The sequence below is a fragment of the Panthera pardus genome, unplaced genomic scaffold, assembly GCF_024362965.1.
Source record: "Panthera pardus isolate Hobbes unplaced genomic scaffold, ASM2436296v1 HiC_scaffold_3, whole genome shotgun sequence".
Classification (NCBI taxonomy): Eukaryota; Metazoa; Chordata; class Mammalia; order Carnivora; family Felidae; genus Panthera; species Panthera pardus.
This window is the reverse complement of record NW_026526876.1, coordinates 23087955-23107167: the sequence shown is the minus strand read 5'-3', so window position 1 is coordinate 23107167 and position 19213 is coordinate 23087955. Positions and strand designations below refer to the sequence as shown.

General features: G+C 38.8%; 2 long non-coding RNA genes across 2 annotated transcripts in view; one reads left to right on the top strand and one right to left on the bottom strand.

Annotated features, from left to right (window-relative positions):
* Positions 1–19213, bottom strand: part of LOC109277025 (uncharacterized) — a 125426-nt gene that overhangs the window by 101702 nt on the left and 4511 nt on the right. The window lies entirely within an intron of this gene.
* Positions 1370–18226, top strand: LOC109277024 (uncharacterized). Its single transcript, XR_002084951.2, has 3 exons — positions 1370–1882; positions 10391–10495; positions 16454–18226. It is a non-coding gene; the product is annotated as an uncharacterized LOC109277024 (long non-coding RNA).

Below are 19213 nucleotides of genomic sequence, written 5' to 3'. Positions count from 1 at the left end.
TTGGGGCATCAGAGAGATATCAACTCGTTTCATCAAATTCTATTTTGCATAACCTCCAGCATTAGAGAGGTTATCTGCCCAAAGAGACACGGCCATGGAGGGGCCGCAGAGGAAGAAGACACAACCATCAATGCCCAAGGCTCTTCTGAATGGGCAATGAGCAGTTCTGACGCTGAGGTTGAGTTGTTTTCATTATGTAATCATTAAATGGGAAAAACGATCGTCTCAACACACTTTGTTAAAAAAGAAGCCCGTTATTTTCTAGAAGGGCTTCTGAAATGAACTGTTAGTTGGTCATTGATTATTTAGAGAGACAAGAGAGTGAGCAAGGAAAAAAATTATGTGGGAAACAGCTGATAAGAGCCATGATGAGTAAGGATGATCTTCTCCAAGATGTAAACAAAAATGATTGCAGTAAAAGGGCTCACCGCTTTCCAGGGCACTGCTAATGCACATCCCCGTGCACTAATCCACAGTCACCAGGCCTTTTGCCTTGGAAGCAGGAACATTTAGTCCTCTGGCGGGGCTGCCCTTAGGGAATAAACAAACACAATGTGGCATGGGATTTATCGCCCATTAAATGGACACTGCTGTGGGTTGTTTTTCTTTATTTTTGAGAGAGAGAGAGTGAGAGAGGGGCAGAGAGAGGGAGAGAGAAAATCGCAGACTCTGCACTGTCAGCGCAGGGCCCGAAGTGGGGCTGGATCCCAGGAACTCTGAAGTCAGGAGCTGGATGCTTAATGGACTGAGCCATCCGACACTGAGGTTTTGAGGCAGGCCCTTCAAGGAAAGGAGGCCAACGTGAGGGGGAGACACAGATCTGGGCTGACGGCAATTGCTCAATTGCTCATCTTATAAATTGTGCAACTTAGAGCAAACGACTTAGCATTTCTGATTCTTCGTTGCCCTACCTAGAGTTTTCCTTGCCATATTAAGCTGTCATGAAGAGTGGAGCCTTCAGAAACGGACTGCCTAGGTTTAGGTCTCATTTCTACTGTTTTCCTGCTGGGTGACTTTGGGCAATTGACTTAATCTCCCTGTGCCCCAGTTTTCTCAGCTGCGAAGTGAGGAACAGAATAGAAACCACCGCACCGTCGCTGCAACGGTTAAGTGCACTAAAATCTGTAAAATGCTTACGGCAACGTCTGGCACGTCGTGAGTGCTAGTAAAGTGCGTGCTATTGTGGCCAGCAGCAAACTCATCTCCTTTCGTGTTCTGTCAATTAATTTACATTCCTTGACCTTTGACATTGACTTAAGCCAATAAAAAAAAAAAAAAGCAAGAGAAAAGAAAAAAAATTAAAAACTGTCATTTGGAATTTGGTAGAAGGAATATAAATTATTCTCATCCCAATATAAATTATTTGCGTACTCTCTTAGCAAAACCACTTCGGATTAAGTAAACCACACTTCCTCCCCGTTGTGTGAAGCATCAGGATTCAGTACAATGGTGCTCTGAGAATGAAAATGCCACTCTACTCACATACACCGAAGGCTTAGTGACAGTACTAAATGAAGGAGACATCAGGCTGTATCATACAGGATACTCTGCAGTATAAGCTACCTAGGAGACATTGCATTTACGCAGTTTCAACCACTGTTTAACCATTTTATAACATAATATCATGATTGTGTTCAAACTTCTCAACATGTTCCGGCAAAGTAAAGGGGTTCTAAGAGAAGCAGGATCATTATCCAGCAACAACCCATCACGACCAATCAAGCCGCAGCTAACTGAACCCGGAAAAACTGCTGACTTACAAGGTGCTGGGCCCCATGAGTCTGCAAAGCACCCAGAAGACTGCGAACCACACTTCTTGTGCCAGAAAAGACATGTGTGCAATTCATCTGGGATGAAGGAAAAACCATTCTTTTTCTTTAAGGTAAGACATACAGTAGTAGGATGGCCATAGACTTCACGTCAGACAGAAGTGGGTTCAAATTACAAGTGTGTCCAGGGGCACCTGGGTGGCTCAGTTGGTTAAGCGTCTGACTTGGTTGGTGGCTCATTTGGTTAAGCTCAGGTCATGATCTCAAGGTTTGGGAGTTCGAGCCCCACATTGGGCTCTGTGCTGACAGCTCAGACCCTGGAGCCTGCTTCGGATTCTCTGTCCACCTCCCTCTCTTCCCCTCCCCTGTTCACACTGTCCCTCTCTCTCAAAAATAAATAAACCCTAAAAAACAAACAAAAAAAACCCTTGCCAGTCATGTGAACTTGGGCAATTTCTCAGTTGTCACTGAACATCAATTTCTTTAGAAGTGTAAATGCAGATAATAATATCTATCTTGTGGGCCAATTGTGAAGTGTGTACCAGCATATTCACACACACATACATGCATGTACATAAATATGTATGTATATACAGGCATAGATAAAACTACCTGGCACATAGGAGTTGCTCAATAAACTAATATTCCCTGTTTTCCTTCATATAAATCAGTAATAATAGCATCTTTCAAAGGGATTTGAAAGCAAAAGCATTAGTAGCTGTAGGATAATTATGCTGTATTATCCCCCCATTTTTTTTTTTTTTTGAAACAGCCATGCTTTCTTTTTGATGTCCAAATAACATTCTGGATGTATTTTCTTCCTGCCTCCGGGAGTAATTGATTTTCGTCCCAGCATTGCCACTAATTAGCTGTGGGATTTGAGGGTGTTACTCACCCTCTCTGGTCCACTGTTTCTCAACACTAATGGCAGGGATGTTACTTTTTGTTACCCCACGGTTCCTTGTGGCCTCAAATTGTGATTTTCCCTACTTCCCACACTGATTCTTTTTGTTTGTTTATTTTTGAGAGAGAGAGAGAGAGAGTGGGAGACAGAGCAGTGGAGGGCAAAGAGGGAGACACAGAATCTGAAGCAGGCCCCAGTCTCTGAGCTGTCAGCACAGAGCCCGACACAGGGCTCAAACCCATGGACCACAAGATCATGACCTGAGACGAAGTCGGATGCCTAACTGACTGGGCCACCCAGGTGCCCCATCACCCTGATTCTTTTTAAATTTCTTGTTGGCTTTTTATGCTTTCAACAGCATAAGTAATTTACTGCAAACTTTCCTATTCTCGTGATTACTAACTGAATTTTATAGGCAAGTTCTAGTTTTCATGTTATTTTCTACTTCTTATAAAATCCTGCTTGAATGTGTAATTGGGATGTGCCTTTTTACTTCCCATGATAATACACTGACAATTCACCTACAATAATATTTGTCGAACTTCGTTTTCAGGTCTGATATTACTGTCTTTTTCTGAAATTGGATCTGTTTTAGCAGCAAAATTTAAGGCATTTAAAAATGATGCAAGTCTTTTTTTTTAAAAGGCAAAATATTGCTTCATAATTGCAATGGCAGGAAGCAAGTAGCAGCATGAAAAATGTGATAACTAAAGTAGAACACTAAAATTCTCATGAGGGCCACCTAAATTTATGACAAATTCACAAAGGACATCAAATATGCTATTAAATGTTGTGAAATGCCAAGACACTTGATCTATGGAAGTTGAGGAAAAAAATTTCAGTGAAGGATGCTACTAACCCTTTGTATCGCTACTCAGGTGCTTCTTCAGATGGTGATTTATGCAGTGAACAGTCGAACAACTGTATCTGGCCAGCCTGTGTTGTTTTCAGCTGGGAAAAAGTGGCTGCTCTTCTATACCCTCATGATAACTATAATTGTTTGATGATAGTATATAATTGTATACATACAATTATATAAATGTATACATACAATTATATAAATATAATTGTTTGATGATAGTATATAATTGTATATATACAATTATATAAATATAATTGTTTGATTATATAATTGTATGATTGCAGCATCTCGCTTTCCAGGCACCAGTGGACTCTGAGTCCCCCGAGCATGAGGAGAGATGGTCTAATCTCAATACCAAACAATCATAAAATAGGTGGGCAGCACATTGGAATATCCTGGGTGTTCTTCCCAAGATCATGTCTGATGTCAGACCAGGGAAAAACCCATTTGCAAATAACAGATCTGAACTTTCACTGTAAACTGAAGTTTCTAGAATGGCTTTTGTATTCCTGTATTACAAATAGATATTAGAATGGTCATAGAATGATTTAAACAAGCTCAAAAACAACGTCACATACATCAAAAAAAATATCTAGTTTTGTTTATCCTTCTCCAGATATGTACCTTATCTAAGTCATTATTCCTTGTTTTAAAGCTTTGGACAATTATTAAATGAAGGATCTACACACCTACTTGTCCTTTCTGGGGTTGGGGTTTGGGAGAAAGCAAAATATTAATGATTTAGCAGGCAGAAGGAGCATGATAAAAAATAAATAAAAGCACTTTATCTTTTCACCAACCGCTAAGGTGACACATTGGTCTTCTGAAATACCATAATGATAATGAGGCACAGTATTAATAACAGCAATTATGTAAAAGCCTCTGGTAATTGCAATTCTATTAGGATGTTGAATATTCTTGGTCACCATTGTGCCACCTTGTGGTCACAAGAGAACACATTTTTTTTTTTTTTTTCCATGAAGTAAATCTTTTAAATTTTTATTTTCTCCCCACTACTATGGAAGGGTATTTGGAAAATTAAGTTGGGAAGCACCTTGCCAATAAGGGCTATAAACAAAATGTAATGGGCACCACTCACATCAGAAACTAACATACACTGGAAAACAACAGTGGTCTAGGTATGGATCCCATACTGGATTTTCCCTTTGCTACCTCAGTGTGAATTACGTATTTAGAAGATGGAATTAAAGCTCATTTAGGTTGCCATTCTTGATCTACAAATATAAACACGGAAGTCTGGATCCTGTCCATTGATAATCTAATTATTAATTCAGGAATCCCTTAGTAAGAGAAAGCAACCAGAATTTAGGCATCAATCACCAATACTATATTAGAATAGTCACATTCATGCCTATATAGAAACAGCTTAATAAACACAATTTTTATAATAAGTAAAGATTTGCTTTGTAAAATATGTGTTATAATCTCATGAGCTTTATGCTTTTCAAAGAGTTGTGATATTTGTTTAAATGATTTTTTTTTTTTTAAATTTCTAAATTCTACTATGTCACCAACCTGATGTGAAGAACAGAGAAAGACAGGACTGGCCACCATCCCAGAGTACTATCTACTTGGGATTAAATAATATATTTTGTAACAAATTCAGAAATTTTATGGCCACTGATTTATATTATCAGTGTTTGATCGGGGCTACAGCTTTTATCAAGGATGAAGCTATTGGTAAAAAAATGTTCCAAAAATCTCTTATTATAAGTAGTGTGTGTGTGTGTGTGTGTGTGTGTGTAGAATGAGAGAGAGAGAGAGAGACAAGAGAGTTTAACAAATGCTCACAGATGTATTGCTGTGCTAGTATTGATTTTTTTCTTCACCTGTTTCTTGGTCTTCTTTATACCTATTAATTTCTCTGTCTCTGTGTCTGTCTCTATTCTCTGTAAGGTAGTCTCTTTGCATCTCTCTCTCTATTACACTCTCTCATTTAACTTAGACTGAAATCCGGGAGGTTGACTGGTCTGGATTTTAGTCCCAGCTCTCTGGATTTCTAGCAGTGTGCCTTCGCACAAAGTACTCAAACTCAGTTTCCTTATCTATTAAATAGGGGTAAAAGTACTCATTTCTTACAACTGTTGTGACAATTAATGAGTCATTGCATCCAAAAGTACCCAAGACAATACTTAGCCCAGAGCAAATGGCCAGTACATGGTGCCCATCTCTATTTTTATTGTCTAAAAAAAAAGTCTCCATTCTTCATAGTCAAATCTGTATCACTGTTAAGACATTGTGATGCTGCCTCACTGAGAGGTATAATGTCACTGTAAATTACAGATGTAGCACACAGAATTTTAAAAGGGAAAAATCTCCCGTGTACCTCTTTTCCCAACGTTATCATTCAAATGCTAAATGAAATATCTTACCTACAATCATGTGATTATTAAGTAGCAGAACCCATACATGAGCCCTATCTTCTGTTTGTACATCTTACCCAGAGTTCTTTGCAATGAACAATAATTCTCTTTCTAAACCATGGCCTCATTTTTTGACTAGTTTTACTTTTCCCTCCTTTCCTTGCCTCCCTTTCTCCTTTCCTCTATCTGTCTATCAATATCTATCATTATTAATCTATTCATCTATGTATCACCTATCTATCATCTATCATTATCTATCTATCTATCTATCATCATCTATCTATCTATAAATATCTATAGATATCTATCTATCTATCATGTATCTATCTATCTATACCTATCATCTACCTATTTATTCACTAGGACTAGAATTAATGCAGTTAGTGAGATAAAAATTTTCATTTACAGGGGCACCTGGATGGCTCAGCTGGTTGAGCATCCAACTTTGGCTCAGGTCATGATCTCACGGTTCGTGGGTTGGAGCTCTGCATTGGGCTCTGTGCTGACAGCTTGGAGCCTGGAGCCTGCTTCGGATTCTGTGTCTCCCTCTCTCTCTGCCCCTCCTCTGCTCATGCTCTGTCTCTCTGTCTCTCAATAATAAATAAACATTAAAAAATTTTTTTTAAATTTCATTTACAGTACGTCATTTTTCTAACATTCATTAATTCATGTATTCGCATATTGAACATCTACTTCATGTCTGGTCCTTCCTAGACATTGTAAAAGTAATGATGAACTAAACAGGAAAAAAATTATCTTTCTAGGAACTTCCAACCTAGGAAGAGAGACAGAAGGTAAAACAAACACATGAACAAACAAACAAAAAAACCAAACATATTTCAATGCCAGGCACAGTTAAGTTGATGGGAAAAGAAAGTAAAGGAATATACCCGTGCAGACAGGGATAGGTGCCATTTTAGCAAGGGTAGTCAGGGAAGGCCTCTCCGCGGAGGTAACGTGTCCTCAGAAATCTAGAAGAGTTTAGAAGATAAAGCACATGGATGCTTGGGGAAACAGAGCCAGGTCAGAGGCCCTGAAGCAGAAACAAGTGTGAGAGTCCAGGGGAAAAACAAAACTTAAGAGTTCAGTTTTGACCGCAATATGTTTCAAATGCCTTACTGGATACACCCAAGTGGGGAAAAGAGTAGGAAACTGTATATGTGGGTTTGGAGCTGTGGGAGAAGGTCAAGGCCTGAGGGGGGAAATTTGGAAGCCCTCTGCAGAGATAGCTATTTAAAAGTACAGGCTTGCACGAGGTCCCCCAGGAATTGAGTGAAGAGGCAGGTGGGAGGCTGCAACATCGGGAGATTGAAACAAACAAGAAAAGCATTAAAGGGAGACCAGAAGGAGCTGTCCGTGAGGTAGGAGAAAAGACAGAGATGAGTGGTTACTTAGCCAAGTGGAACAAGTGACCGAGTGATGCCCTGTCAAGTACTACTTGGAGAAAGTGTGAGAAAACAGAGTTGACCCGGGAAAGCACGCCTGGGGCGGGGGCGGTGCCCAACTCGGGGAGATTCAACAGAGAATTTGGGGCTGAGAAGACAGGGACACCTTTCGACAAGTTTTGATAAAAAGGGGAGGAGATACATGAAGTAACGGCTGGAGAAATATGCAAGGTCAAGGGAAGCTTTCTGTTTTTTGTTTTGTTTTGTTTTCCTCCCCAATTTTCTTCTTTGTAGTTTTCTTTCTTTTGTTAGCGGGAGGTAGTTCAGCATGTTTATGAGCAGATGGGGACGATCCCATCGAGAGGAAAAAATAGACAATGTAGGAGAGAGGGGATAAATAAAGAAGAAGAGGCCTTGAATAGATGAGAAGGGAAGGCGCCCAGGCTACAAATGGAGGGAGGGAGGCATCCTAGCTACATTCACAGGAGGGAAACCTGCGCGCCCAGGTGGAGATAGAGACGCGCATTTCAGGCAGAGACCTGAAGGCTGAAGACATACCCTTCTCTCTGCTTCCATTTCTTTCACTGTGATGACAAGCAGGGGAATCAGCTGACAGTGAAGCATGTATGTGAGGTTCGAGTGGAGCTGAAAATGGCTCCAGTCCTACCCTGAGAGCCCGGGCATGTGATGGACCAGGGTTGCCAGGTGCTCCCAAAGTCCCTTGGAGTCCTGTGACTACATGTGTAAAGTCACAACAGCCAGCAGGTGTGTTTTTTGTCATCTAGCACATTTGTCATGAAACGGAATTCCCAAGAATTAAGCAGGTTTTTAAAAATCCAGCTCCCCCCACCTCCCAAAAAACAAACAAACAAAAAACCACCAAAAACCCAGCTTTCCAAATGAACATGTCTCATTTTTGTGACAGTTGGACTCACACAATTTAATGAAAGAGATCAATTTTATCTGCCGTGGAAACATTAATTGTGAAGATCTAGAAAGAAGTGGCTAGATCACCACTCTGGCTCAGGAAGAACATTTGACCACATAAGTATACCAAAGAGGAGAAACCCTGTGACTCATTATGCTAGCTCTCCCTCCCTCTCTGTTTGGTCCTAGATTACAACCAACTGTGGAAGGCAGATGTGTAAAGTGTGTTGGGACTCCATCCTGGCCCCTGGGTCTGTGTACTATTTCACAAGCTTTTTAGGATGCGGTATTAAAGTGCAGTGAAATAGGCTGTGTTGAGCACTTGAGCTAGAGAACCAGGGGCTGCTTTAAGCTGAGGTTTTTCCAGAGCTGTGGTCACCTGGCTGCTGTGGGTTTGTGCTGAGGAACACAATTTTTAATCAAACGTTTGTTTGTTTGCATGATAGTTTCACTGTTGTTTTGTTTTTGTTTTTGTTTTTTTTTCCATCTGTGGATTTGATTTTTTTTTTTTTCTCATGTATTTGGGTACAATGTTAAAACTGGTCTTTTCGGTTAAAGTCAGGCCCATCCCCTGTATCTATTCTCGATTGCTATTGATTTCCTTTCAATGAACTCTTTCCATGTTCACTCTTTTTTGGGGAGGAGGGGACAGATCTTAATGGATTTGGTCCTGCTGTGGTTTGAGATCTTCTTTGATATCTTTTTACAACAAATTCCTTTTAAATTTGATTTCTTTTTAATGTTTATTTATTTTTTAGAGACAGAGAGAGAGAGAGAGCAAGGGAGGGGCGGAGAGAGAGGGAGACACAGAATTCGAAGCAGGCTCCAGGCTCTAAACTGTCAGCACAGAGCCAGATGTGGGGCCTGAACCCGCAAGCAGGAGAGATCATGACCTGAGCTGAAGTTGGACGCTTAACTGACTGAGCTACCCAGGCGCCCCTAAATTTGATTTTTAAATTTACTTTTCGTGTTTTTAAAATTTGCTATTAGAGAGCATGTAGTTAAGTGATGCTGAAACCTAATATGGCGATTTTCGATCAGTCAATAGAATAAAAAAGCTAGAGAAGTTCGCTTTTCACTAAAAGTGTTGTAAAGAAAGAGGGTGATGGATTCAAGTCCAGTAATGGTTTTTCAGTGAACACGTTAACATTTGTGAAGCTATGTTTGGGTGTATCTTAAGGCATGCATTATTATAGTGATTAATGAAAAATGTTCAATGTATATTCTTAAAAGTACTGAAAAAGAGGCATTTATGATGTAAACAAAACTCTGATGCATATTTTGTCATTGTCATTGTAAGTTCAATTGTAATATTTGCGTGAGGGTTGTATTTACATTTAGTTTATAGTAAAGTTGCTGTTTATCAGGTAACTATAGTACATTTGTTGACTATCAACATATAAACAAGAGAGAGGCTCACAAAAACTTGTTAGTATGCTTACTTACAAATACTTACAAATGAAAAACTCTTGGAAAGCATCAAATGCACTATATATATATATATATATATATATATATATATTTGTATATTTGCAATGATAGCTGCCATCTAATTAGTTCTTCCAGGAGCCTATATGAAGGAAATTCATAATCCTATAAGAACATTATGTTGACCCTGAGATCAAGACCTGAGCTGAGATCAAGAGTCAGACACAGGCAAACCATAAGAGACTCTTAAATAAAGAGAACAAACTGAGGGTTGCTGGAGGGGAGATGTAGGGAGGGAAGAGTTAAATGGGGGATGGGCATTAAGGAAGGCACTTTTCAGGATGAGCACTGGGTGTCATATTTAAGAGCTGAATCACTGGGTTCTACTCCTGAAGCCAAGACTACACTGTATGTTAACTAACTTGAATTTAAATTAATAAAAAGGAAAAAAAAAGAAAAAAGGAAAAGAAAAAAGAAGAGAAAAGAAGACAGAAGAAAAAAGAAAAGTAAAAAAAAAAAAGTCAGATGCTTAACCAATGGTGCCACCCAAGGGCCCCAAGAATATTGTGTTGCAAAGACAGGACATTATTGTTTCTAAACTCACATACAGTTGTTGGCCACGAAGAAAGAAAGGGGTGGTCTTTACTTAGTATTGCCCAAAATGGAAATTACAATGATAATGATGATAATAATAGTAATAATATTAACCGCACCTTTCTATCAATCTTCAGAGTTCATTAGATTAAAACAACTATGCAAAAACAAACAGAAGAAATATATAATGATGTCATATTGAATGTCACAGACTGAAACCACCCAGGTCATGGAGAACTAAGGTAATAACTCATATTTAATTCTGTTTACATCTTAATCATTTAGGTTATATGACTTTCAGAGGACTTACATTCATGCGGAAATTTTGAAAACAGATTATAACTATTTTATTTCTAGTAGACAAAGTTAAGAGGGCCAATAGCATCAGATAAAATGTCCGCCATTTGAGTTTGACCAAAGAGATCACAGAAAAGTAACTTTGGACAGAACCTTAAAGAAACTCTTGTTCAACCCCCTCTTCCAAGTTTGTAGAATAAAAACAGGATGAAATAAGATAATTCATTTTTAGTCACAAATTTTTGGTGAACAATATTTAACCCCAAAGATCACTAGAATCTTTTTTTTAATAAAAAGATATTTAAACTAAATATAAAGGATTTGAGGGAATCCTGTATTGTTTGACAGAATTAGTATTACCATTACCATTTCATTAGAATAGATTCTGAAGCTCACAATTCCATTGAAATCAATGGGCTGGCTTTATTTCTCCCTTAATTTTCTTCCTGCAATTTCTTAGGAAATGCAATAATTTATTAGTTTTTAAATCCCATCATTACCATATTTGTTTTTTCTCCCTGTTGTGTTTTCCTTTAATTGATTCCTGGAGGCAATTCGGAAATTTTTATCCACACCACATGTTTTGAATGGCTAATTGTTCTCTATGGAAGCATAGCCATTATGCTACTATCTAATTACATTAAGAAAAATTAATGTCAGATGACAAATCTATCAGCAACAAGCTCCCTGAGAATCAATATTTTCAGGACGATTTTCACATCCTAGAATCTGGTTTTCAGGGTCAATGTGTGGAGTTAGCACTTTTTATTAGTAGTAGTATGATGTCAAACCAGGGGCAGGAGAGTTAACGATAGAATGTGTTCCCACCTCTCTCCTTTTTAAAGGAAGTACTCAAATGGGCAGAAGTCTAAAGCCCTATTTATTTAATACTGAGCTTCTGATACTAAAACAAACCGACAGAACTCTTATAGAATAGGCTCAAATTAGGCTTCCAGGCATGTCTAGTGGTGTTCAGGGAGAAAAGACCAAACTTCTATTAATTCTTAGAAATTTTTAGTAGGAACTATTCTTGGTGACTTTGTACTTCATTCCTCCAAGGAATTTACCAGAATTTGCATTCTGTGAGGCTCGGGGGACAAAAGGTGCACACTGAATTATGTTGAAAATGTGCATTCTGCTTCATACTTTTTTCTCGTTAAACCCAGGAAGGAAATCTCGCCTAGCCTCAGCAGTGAACTTATATTGGTTTGGTTTAGAACTCTTTCTGCATTCACTTATTTAACAGCTAATGAACAAAATGTTATATGAATGATTGATTTAGTTGTGTTTCTAGACAGATAAAAAAATTTTTTTCCCTAATGAGTATAGAAATAGGATTTCAAAGTCTGCATGCACTCGAAGAGCATTTACCCAATATTCTTTGTAGTCACCTCAGCAAATGAAAGATCAAATTGACATCTTGGCCTTAATAAAGACAAAATTTTAATAAAAAAGGAATGGCATCTTCTTTTTAGTCTCAAAATTATATCATGCATTAGGTTTTGTTCTTGATTATGAAATAATAAATATTTAGAGAAAAATGAGAAAATGCCAATACACAAACGTAAGACAATAAAAATAAATTATAACCACATCTACTAGGTCATTGTTAAATTTTACATATGATATAATATTATGTTAAGAACTATATTATCTTATACGTATATGATATGTACATATATATATGACGTTAAAGCTGAGATACGGGAGCCTGACCCATCAAAAATGGCACGGGGCCCCCAGCATACCATCTGTAGGATACCCATCTCCAAATGATTTTACATGAAGGAGAAATAGGTCTCCATTTCTTAATATATTGATATATTGAATTTTTCCATTGCAGGCAACTATAGCAAACCTGAATTTATACAATAATTTTGGCCTATTTTGCTCATTATGGGTTATTTTGCATTATTTCTCATTTAAACAAATTATGAATTGAACTATTACTTATCTTGATCACTGGTTTTTCTTTTGTGCCTCTTAAAGTTCACATTTGATGTGTGTAGTCCTTGTCATACCCCAATCCTAGCGCTGAAGACAAATATAGACAGCGGTGCAGATCTAAGAACTGATTTAAACATCAAGAGTTTCTTTTCTCAACAAAATGGAATCATATAATACAATCTGCATTCAAAGTTCAGTCTTTAAACATTTTCCATGACACAACTTTTTTTGCAAATAACCCACTTTCTTCTATTATTTATTGTTTTTTATATTTTTCAATCGCTAAACACTCTTTTTAAGTTTATTTATTTATTGTGAGAGAGCAAGAGAGCATGAGCAGAGCAGGGGCAGAGAGAGAGAGAGGGTGAGAGAATTTAAAACAGGCTCCGTGCTGTCATCACAGAGCCTGGTGCAAACCTTGAACCCACGAACCATGAGATCATGACCTGGCCAAAATGGAGAGTCAGATGCTTAACCAACCGAGCCACCCAGGTGCCCATCACTAAATACTCTTACGTGCAACACTTAGCAGTTGCTAACGAGGTCAAATTCAAGATTTGTTGAAGCAACACAAAGGGAAATACATGTCTGATAGTTTCACAGACTCTCTGGTCCCCTATGGATCAGCAAGCATAAAACAGGTTAGCGGTGGATTTGCAAAAATCAATCTCCATGGAAGCAGTTTTGACATTCATTGATTTTTTTTAAAATTTTCTTTTAATCTTTATTTGGTTTTGAGAAAGAGAGAGAGAGAGAGAGAGAGGGAGGGAGGCAGAGTGCAAGCGGGGCAGGAATAGAGAGAGGGAGATACAGAATCTGAATCTGAAGCAGGCTCCAAGCTCTGAGCTGTCAGCACAGAGCCCTACGACGCGGGGCTTGAACTCACAAACTGCGAGATTATGACCTGAGCCTAAGTCAGACACTTAACCGACTGAGCCGACCAGGTGCCCCCCCATTCGTTGATTTTTAAAGGATTGCTATTAACAGTAACCTTAATTTTATTTTGAGTCTACTTGGAAGACACTTAGTTTTGACATGTAAGTTGACATTTGTCAACTATCATTAGGTTAAACAAAAAAATATTTATTATTCGACTACATATTTCACCATACATATATGGTTGATCCTAAAAATAAATCTCTCCACTTTAACAAGGAGCACCCACAGTTAAATAAATCCTACAATACAATAAATGTATTCAGCCTGTTAGTACTAGAGTTGAGGGATGGCTTTTACACCCTTTTTACTCAATTCAGCCTAAAGCCCGTAGCATTATTCTGGAGCAGCGGTCAGCAAGCTTTTTCTGTAAGGAGCCAGATAATCAGTATGTGGCTCACATGTGGGCTCTGTGTCTCCCTTTGTAGCACAAAAGCAACAGTCAGAAACAATCTGTAAGCAAACAAGTGTGGCTATGCTCCAATACAACTTTACTTATGGATAGAGAAATTTGCATTTTTAAAAAATATTCCAGTGTCACACAATATTATTATTCCTTCGATTCTTCCCCCTACAGTTAAGAAATTTAAATCATTCTTAGCTCAGGAGCTATATAGATGATGAGGCAGATTTGGCCTGTGGTCTGTAGCTTACAGATCCCCTGTTCTAGAACAGTGGAAAGGTTGACATTTCTTAATTTAAATATCAGAAAGGCCTGGGGTTCAGGAAAAGAGAAAGTTGTATTTTCTATGGGTCTTGTAATATCAGGGCATTTGTGTATACATCACATATCTTTGCTCTGGTTCATTTTCTTGATGTGGGTAGTCTCCCATCAAGAATGCTCAGCCCTGTACATGAACAAAAAAAGGGGGGTATGTTTGGGAGAATTCACTTCAGAGTTGGCCCCATCTGGAGCCAGGGAAGTTATTCCACACAAGAGATTGAGGTTTTTTGGTTTTTTTTTTTTTTGTTTTTGAAAAATTGATATTAAAGGAAAAAAATCTCCCAATGATGCTATCTCAAAATGTCTCAGTTTTTCCTGAAACTGAGAAGGTTTTGCTACCTTTTTCATTTTAATTGAGTCTTTCATTAGCACTTCTAATACAATTAACAGTCTTGAAAAGTCCCCAAGACCAGTTCTTCCAAGATATGTGCTGATCTAAGGTATTTGAGGTGTTTGCCAGGAAGCATCATGAAGGTCTTCCCTGAGACATCTGTGTGCAAACCACAAGGAAGGAGGAGGGGAGGGGAGGAAAAGAACAAGGTGACATCGGTAGGACCTGGACAGAGCAGCTGTTGCATACTGCTCCAGTATCTGTGGGCTCCACGGGCAAATACAAGGCCGCCCAGATGCAGCCGTGGTCAAGGGCAAAAGTGCAACTTTTCCCATCAGTGTGACAACTGATGTCCTTGCTCTCCAGCTAATGGAAAATTCCTAGAGGAGAAAGGGGAAAAAAGGAAAGGGGACTGTTGCAGGGGTGGGAGAGGGTGGTGGTGATTACAGGATCTGGGGGTGGGGAAGGGAAGGGCTGCGGTTCAGCTCTGCTCACTATTACCCCACCTGGATCCCCTACAGGGAGCTCAGTTTGCAACCAGTTTGCTCATCTAGGGAAGCCTCCACTGCGGGCTTAGGCCAGAGAGGACTGTAGCATTTGATCTCATCCCTAATGGAAAACAAAGGCATGTCCTCTGTTTTTCTCCAGGACCAGTTTTGTTTTTTGTTTTGTTTTTTTTTTGTTTTCTTATTGTTGTTGTTTTGTTTTTGTTTTAACTTAAAACCACTCCAGTGGCTTTTCTCTGCTCATAATTGTGTCCAAAGCCAAGTCCTTTGGCTATTTAAGCCATCCCCCTTCCTAGCAGTTAGGTTAAGATTGGGACAAACCAATCTAATTCTAGAACTTGTCAGCCAGAATTGGACCATCACAAACCAATCGCACAAGACTGCTCCCTTCAGACCAATAGTTGAGATTATTTTTCCAAGATGTAATGAACCTTTTAGCTCCTTTTGAAAGAAAAATCACCAGCAAGTACATCTCTCTGTCTAGAGATCCTTTCTAACCACAGGTTGTTGAGATCATCTGCAGTGGGTGAAAACCACTCCTTTAGGGAGAAGGTTTTTTAGACCAGAAGCATTAGTTATGGATGTTGCCATTGTTGTTCCTTGCAAGGAAGAGAATGAAAGTGTAATCGTACTAGGTCATGTGTAAATTTATGCTGTTTTTACTGGCTCTTAACCCTTTTCCTTCCAGGAATTGTTAAGTTCCTTTGCAGTCGTATATCAGTCCTTGGGTACGTTCTCACCAAGGGTGACTGTTTGACGGTAAGGTCCCTCAGTAGACCAACAGAATAGAAGTCGGGTCACATAACGGACTCCCTGGAAATTACGTAAGAGAAATAAATACCCTGGTATTTGCACAGAGAGGAAATTATGAAATTTACTTCGAGCATGAACTCATAGACTCTCTCAAACTCTCCTGTGAGAAAATCTTTCTTGGTCTGAGGGGGTCTTCAGTGGAGTTAGGGGTGAAACCTTGCCCGAGAGATCACCAGTCCCTATGTTGCTCGAAACAGGCTGCAGATCCTTCTGGTGGAGACTCCGAAGAGGGTTCAGGAGACAGGAGAAAGAACAGGACACCTGTCCATGCCTAGGGGGTCTAACTTTTTTCTTTTTTTTTCTGTTCTTTCACCTTTTGGTGTTGTGTCCATGACCTGTAAGTCAACTCACAGAGAACTGCTTTCCCTTATGGAAAAATAATTTCCAAAACGATTTTTATTTTCTTTGTTTTATTTTTGGCCGACCGGACTCTGTTACCTGCAGGGCATGGGTCGGTTTTCTATGCACTGTGCTTGATGCTTTTCCGGCACGTTGCTTTGATGGGCTATGCTTTTTAATGGAGCCTGTGGAGGTAGATCCTGAACTGCATGTCCAGAGACGAACCAAATGCTAAAGAAGGCTAATAATACAATTCTAACTGCTCTGCCTGGATCACTGGCTATGTCTGGGTCCTCTTTTTTTGTAGGATTTGAAATAATGTATGGACCACGGAGAGGAAAAAGGAACAAGGCGAGCAATGCATGAGGGAAGAAGATAGAACATAGAGAGGAGTGAATTAATGTGTGTGCTTAATTCACTTAGGGAAGAGCGCCGACTCATTGTGAGCCCAGGATCGAGGAGACTTGCATACATTTCCACTATACTGCCTGGATTTTGATACTATGGATATAGCATTGATGACGGTCTTTGGTGCTAAATGATGCTTTGACCAAGTAGATGTTCAGATAAGTTCTGCCAGGACACACAAATAGCACTTTCATCGGCCGCTGCTCCAAGGGAACTGCTTCTGTTATGTGTACTTTGCTAGTGTTTTCCAGAGAGACTGAAGCTGTTTAGCCTCAGAGCTTTATAGATTATTCTTTTTTTGGAAAATACTGAGAGTCACCACTATCTGCTTTGAATGTTTCGTATTTTAATGCATAAGAAACATGTGTGCAATGGGTGAGTAGATGATACTTTTTTAAAATTGCAAATTGTAAAATATAACCGAACTCTTAAACACCATACAATCAGAATCACGAAAGCAAGCTACTCAGAAATGGAGTCTCAATGCCGACTATAGATCTTTTGTCAGAACTAAGAAACTACAAATCAAAATGTGGCCGTCTTCAGCCTCTTGTAAGGTCTTTAGATATGACACCATGAGGTCAAGACATAGAACTCCGAGTGTGCATGTGTTTTCATGTTTATATACTTTGAATTTGCTTTGTGCCCACTAATTTATTAAGTACCTTCCTCCTTTCAGTTAATCCAGTACTAAGGGGGCACAACATTTTTGTATAAAATGGGTTTTAAGCTTTGCCCAAAGGGGAAACACATCATTATTTTTCAAGGATTTTTCTTTTTGGAAAGCATCACGGTGTGTGTTAACATACATAAGAGATTTAATCTCAGTAAATGTGAAAGCTAGCTTTCTTAAATGATTTTCTTTCCCCAAGTTGACCTAACAGGTATAGAAGAGAGTCTGCACGTATTTCAATTTACATGCAGGAAAATGACAATGAGCTTACAAGAAAGCATTATTTATAGTGTCAGTTCCTGCCTTGCTAAAATTTGGTGATTCAGTTATTCAAACCATGTAACAGAATAGATTTAGTGTAAATACAAGTTTTAAAAAGAGATTTTCTTTGCTGATAAGACCAGAAGCTGAAACACAGACAGAATTGAAGTCTGTGTAGTAAATTCAGAGTTTCTCTGTTACTAACCAGAGAGACAATTTTCTGAAATGCTCGTTTACAGGGATCATTCATCTGGATTTCTTTAACATTTAGAATGGACCGGGGGAAGCTCAAATCTGAATGGAGGAGAAGAAATAGTTGGATTTGATCCTAGTTAGTACATTAAAATATCTAAGTAAGCACCTACAAGATGGGCAGTAATGTAACTTGCATTTTGTTTTAGTAACCATATAGGGCTATCATTGTTATTTTTCCTGTGATCATTAGTCATTAATGTTATTGGTGACATTGGAGTATAGCATTTTAATTTTGCATAGTTGTGATACAAGTTACTTATTTGCAACTTGTGCATAGGGCTTTGAATATTAAAAGACACATTTACCAAGGGCCTGGAATTAAAATCAATGGGGGATATACGCCTGCAGAACATGAACTAGTCAATGAAAGAGGAAAAGATCGATCGTATCCTCAGATACTGATCAAATTTATTTTTAAAATGGAAGAAAGTCTCCCATAGCGAAGCACAGAAATTGAGCCAAACATTTGGAAATAGGTCTTGTGTGAGGAGTTGAAAGGCCAATCTTTATACACTATATTCAGCGTAAGAATAATTTGGGGGGAGTTAGTAACTAGCAGCAAAAATTATCAGCCCTATTCTTTGATTTCTAGATTTGTCTGAGCACGATTGCTGTGAAAAGTTATATTCTGCAGAAAGGAGAGGAAGAAACCTTGAGTCTGAAATCAGCAGACTTAGAATCTGTTATCAACAGCCTCCACTCACATGAGGAACTTCCTTGACACATAATTTCTCCATCTCTATTTCCTTATACATTAAAATTGGGATTTGGGAAATCACATGAGGAGAAATCCAGAAGAAAAGATCACATGGCAGGAATGCAGCCAGAGGCAACAGATGAAGAAATCACAGTCCGAATAACGTTCTAACAGTCCTGCTCACATCTCTTAGCCTTCTGTTCAGTCATCGGCAGATCCCTCCCCGTCTAACGAATAAAGTGTCACTCTTCATGCTTGTCTTAAGGGTCTAAAATCTGGCCTGAATTTAATGTTCAATACCAATATCTCTTTTTTCATTAATTTATTCAAATGCTGACCATCACCTAGAAAATCCGCTTCGGTTTTCTCCCTCTAACAGCAACCCATATGCCGACACAGCTATAAAATGTTCCTAAAGTCCTCAGACGCTTCTCTCTTCATTTATGATTTGCGTACTTAATCAGGCCCTGCAAAAGATTGTAATGCTATTTAAAGGGTTATTACATCTAAATATCTCTTTAATCATCTTATTTCCCCCCAATTAATTCATTCTATTTATTAACCTTATCATCATTAGTAGCAGCAGTCTCAAGTAGTGTCAATAATTCCATCGGCTAAGTGTTCATCGTGTGGCAAGCATTTTATGTGTCTTATTTCTCATCCTTATAGCAGCCTTTTACAGCTAGCTGGATCAATGTTGCAAACACACATCAGGCTGACCCAAAGCCCAAACTCTCACCACCGTGCAATGCCGTCACCATCACCAAGGTCAC